The sequence below is a fragment of the Marmota marmota genome, unplaced genomic scaffold (assembly GCF_001458135.2).
Source record: "Marmota marmota marmota unplaced genomic scaffold, marMar, whole genome shotgun sequence".
In the NCBI taxonomy this organism is placed as follows: Eukaryota; Metazoa; Chordata; class Mammalia; order Rodentia; family Sciuridae; genus Marmota; species Marmota marmota.
In genome coordinates, this window is record NW_026000001.1 from 2,895,385 (window position 1) to 2,899,880 (window position 4,496).

General features: G+C 64.0%; 1 long non-coding RNA gene across 2 annotated transcripts in view; it reads right to left on the reverse strand.

Annotated features, from left to right (window-relative positions):
* Positions 1 to 3,873, reverse strand: part of LOC125618087 — a 5,492-nt gene extending 1,619 nt beyond the window's left edge. Inside the window, exons 1-4 of one of the 2 annotated variants that reach the window (XR_007349323.1) lie at positions 3,295 to 3,873; positions 3,020 to 3,171; positions 2,663 to 2,910; positions 1 to 1,682 (exon numbers count right to left, since the gene is read on the reverse strand). The exon at positions 1 to 1,682 is cut by the window's left edge and continues 1,619 nt beyond it. This is a non-coding gene — a long non-coding RNA (uncharacterized LOC125618087). Of the gene's footprint in view, positions 1,683 to 2,662; positions 2,911 to 3,019 lie in introns of both variants that reach the window. The other variant, XR_007349322.1, reaches the window with a different exon arrangement.
* Between the last annotated feature and the right edge of the window lie 623 nt (positions 3,874 to 4,496).

The following is a 4,496-nucleotide window of genomic DNA, read 5'->3' on the forward strand; positions in this document are numbered from 1 at the left end:
CTCCTCCCCGGGGGCAGCCCCCGCCTGGACGGAAGCGGTGGTCCCAGCAGGAGGGGGCCCAGAGGCTGAGCTCCGCCTGGCCCCCCACGGGCCCAACGAGGTGCAGAGCGGCCCCTGCCCTGGGCGATGGGTGGACGACAGACTGATTCCTGCCTCCAGGTCGGCTCACCTGGGCGTCCCCGGCAGCCTTGTGCTGAAAAGACCCCAAACCGTCCTACCACCCGCCTTGTATTTTAACCAACCAAGAGTTAGTAAAAAGCTTTTTTAAAAATGATGATTATTCGTGCAGTTATCATGATGCTGACTGTATTAAAATCACACACGCACATGCACACACATGCACACAAGCACACGTGCACGCACACGCGCGCACACACACACACACACTCACGATGATACAACTGGACACAGATGTAGGAAAAATACGCCCCGGGGCGGCTGTTTGAAGGTCTCCTGAGAGTCCTGCCTCTCGGCCACATAGGATGGGCTGCTCTTGTAACACGGAAGATGTTGTTTTTAAGATTTAAAAAGCTGCCCTGAGTGGCAGGCTTGCTGGACACGGGGGACACGGAGGAGGGTGAGGAGGGGTCAAGGGCCCCGGGTGAAGCCAGGCCCCACGTCCAGTAAACAGTGTGGGGACACAGGGCACCTGTGGGCACTGGCTCTGGGGCTGACGGAGGGGGGAACCTGTGGGGCCAGCAGGAAGAGTCCACCTGTCCCAGCAGAGGTGACCCTGGTCCTGAGGCCCATGGAACCCCAAGGTCACGCTTTCCCCCACGAATGTTACAGATCAATGAAAACAGATGAAGGTCGTCCGTCTGCGGCACTTTCCTGGGTGTCAGGGACGCTGTCCCCCGACAGTGTATTTGAGGTCGAGGTGTCTGTGGGGTCGGTGGAGATGGGGGTGGGGGGCCAAGGGCCCCAGACTCTGTCACTGGAGGCCCACTGGCTCCCAGCAGGTGTTCGGAAGCCTTGAGGGCCCCCAGGGCGCTCTGCTCATCCCAGCAGGGGACAGCCATGGGGGGGCCTCTGCCACCTGGTGGATCCCCTCCTTCCAGAGGCCCTGCCCCCCAGCTCTCTGCAGGGAGCCCCGCCCCAGGGTCCTCTGGTTCCATGTTGAGGACGAGGAAGGCGGCTCTCTCCTTCCCCACAGCTGCCTTGGGCCCTGGTCTGGAGTCTGACACCCAGGAAGGCACAGAGGGACCGAGCGGCTGGGGCTGGACCCTGACTCAGGCGTCAGCTGCAGCAACTCCCTCCCATGAGCGCTCAGTGTCCTTGGCTGTCACCCAGGGGCACAGACGGACAGGACTGTGCGCTGGAGGCTGCACGCAACCGTCCCTTCAGACCCTCTCCACTGCCCCTCGGGGCCTGTCCCCTGCTCTCCCAGGCTGGCCTCCCGCGTCCTGCCGTGGGCATGGCTTGGGTGAAAGGCCTCTCCTGCATCGTCCCTGTCATTGGACACAGCCACCCTCCGCTCCAGAGGTCCTCCCCAGGACAAGTGACATGTCACAGTCCCTCACCATCTCTCAGGAACTCCTTCGATGGAGAACTGGCTCCTGGTTGGGGAAGGTCCCGCAGAGTCTTTCTGGAGGGAATCAGAGCCAGCGGCCCAGGAAGACCCCCGCAGAGCAGCTCAGCCCCCCCCCCCATGAGCACAGCTGGAGCTGGGCCCAAGTTCCTGCCTGTGGGCGAGGCCGGGAGCTGAGGCCACGTGAAGATGCGGTTCCAAGCCCGCAGTGGCCCTGGAGCTGACCTCTCCTGTTCACCACCAAGGACGGCCAACCCACTCACAGGCCACACACCAGGAGCGCAGAGGGGACAGCACCGGGTCTGGGAAGCCCGCCTTGTGGACCAGCCTCAGCAGGAAGACCAAGGGGGCCTCTCCCCGATGGGCTCAGCACCCGATGCCCACTACTGCGCCCGGCACCAGAGCCACCTGGTCACCCGGAGGCTCAAGGCCCTGCCAGGCCTGAGTGAAAAGGCACCCTGCCGACCACGACGTGGCCCTTGCCCAGATGCAGGGACAAGAGATCTTCATGGTGCACACACCCCCCCCCCAGGGAACAGGAATGGTCACATGGGTAGGGACAGGGGACGTCATGGGGCTGTCACTTCTGCTTTTAGGGTTGTGTGTGTGTGTGTGTTAGGGACACAGGGACTCGCGATGCTGCCCAGACCGTCCCTGAACTCCTGGGCTCGTGAGATCCTGCCTCGGCTCCTCAGGGCTGGGACAAGGTCCTCCCACCAACCACATGAGCCAAAATCAAACCTACAAATCTGCAAAATTTGCTGCAGAAGGCCTGACACCCCACTGGGCCCGGCGGCTGCAGCTGAGGCTCCATATCCACAGGGGCCCTGCTGCCCTCCATCTGGGTGGCCCTCGGGCCCCAGGCCCCCAGGACTGAGGCCCTCCACCACAGATGAACTTCCCTGTCCCCAGGCCTAAGCCTCCGAGCACCACCTGACCGGAACCTCATAGGAGGAATTGAGAATCCCGGTGACCCCTCCCTGGCCCCCACCCCAGCCCCGAGCAGAGGAGAAAACCCACAAAGAGGATTGAAAGGCAGCCTTTCCCTGAGCCCAGGGCCGATTCTTCTCCTCACCTCCCCCCACCTCCCCCCCGTTTCCAAGAGCCCGCCCTCCTGGGAACACAGCAGCTCACCCCAAATCACAAAGGCCCCCGGGACCAGGCACCCATCGCGGTCCCAGCCCAGGTGGCAGAGGGAATTAGGAGCCATGCCCATGGGCTCTCCCTGGCACCGGCCAGCAGGAAGGCCCTCTGCCCACTGGCCGGCACCCTGGGCGGCTCCGTGGGAACCCCCTGGGGTTGTGCCACGGGAGTGTGCTGTCCGCTCTCATCCCCTAGCTGACCCTCGAGACCCAGCCGGACTCAGAAGGAGGCCATTCCGCCTGCAGGAGGAACACGACCCTGTGACAGTGCTGCAGAGAGGGGGGACCCCAGCCCCGCTCCAGCACCCTGCCCCCAACCCCACGCCCCAGCACGCTCAGCCACACCCACCGTGTCCCATTACCGTCTTCCGGTCTTCCAGTTGACATGCTGCTGTGCACACGTGACAACCAGCTGCAGCCCCATGAGGCCTGGCAAAGGGTCGGGGGCTCAGCAACCTCTGTGCCACCCCCACAGTGAGGCTGCAGCCATGACCCGGGCTTCTGCAGGGGACGCCAGGATCAGAGGCCCCGCAGCCTGGCCAGGGAGGGGCGTGCAAGCCAAACCCTGCCCTCAGCCTGCACCTGGCACCCCTGAGGCCCCGAGGGAACCCCAGTCACTCTCACCCTCTGACACCCTCCTGCGAGGTCAAGATCAAGGTGTCTTGTCCCAGGGCAGGAGCCACGGGCCAGGCTTCTTCTGAGAACAGCCCTGCTCCTGCAGCCGTTTCCCTGGGGCTTGGCTTATGCCGGGGAGGTGGTCGGCCAGGACCTCTGGCTGACCGGACGTCCCACCTGTAGAGTCCCACTGGACAGACTGCAGAGAGCGGAGACTTGAACTTTCATTCTGAGGGCAAGGAAACCAAGGCCCAGGGGGACAATGTGACTCATGATGGGGTCTCCCGAGGACCGGTGCTCCTGCGGTCCCCAGGTCCCTGGGGGCGGGGGCAGACCCTGGGGACCTGCTCATCTGAGCAGGAAACAGTTGGGCTCTCGACTTAGATCCCTGCGGCAGGACTAAATGAGGCCAGCCTCCGGATCCCAGCAGACACCTGTCCCCAGCACCCGGTCCCCTGCCCCCACCAGCAGCTCCCCCTCTCTGCTGAAGTTCTGGGCTGGCCCTCGGCCATCACCGTGTGGAGAACCATCCCAGGGGCAGGAGGGCAGGAAGGAGGATGTTTGGACGAGCTGAGAGCCCTCTTGAGATTCCGGGGTTCGGAGCTCATGCTGAGCTGGCCCAAGTCCGCTTCCTGTTTACAAGGGCCGGTGGGGGGGGCCAGGGAAGCCCCAGGAGGCTCCAGGGCGTGGGGCCTGGACGCAGGGGGGTGCGCAGGGGGGTGCGTTTCCCTTGGACACACCCCGGCTCAGCAACTAAACACAAAGTGGCCTGGCACGTCCCGTGGAGCTCGCTAAACCCAGAACATTTTTGAAAAGATGTTGGACTAATCCCGTCCCTGGCGGTCGGCTTCTCTCAAGGCCCGCAGCCTGCACAGCGCCCCACACGCTGGCAGCCCCAGGCCTGCTTGCCCTCTGCCACTGTCTAGGAGTCAGGCTGCCCTGCAGCAGGGGTCCCCAAGACCCCGACTCCCCGCCTCTCCTGGGTGCCCCTCTTGGCTCTCAGCAGCGGCACCCAGCGGGGGGCCGGCTCCAGTGGGGCTTTTGCAGAGACGCGGTGGCTGGTGCCATCTCCCTGGAGCCTGCTAGGCCTCTGGTTGTGATGAAGGGCGTCAGAGCACCGCCAGCCACAGCCCCCGTGGTCACATCTCAGCCCTGTGCCTGAGAATGGGACGTCATTGGGAACAGGTCTCTGCACGTGTGATCAAGTGAAG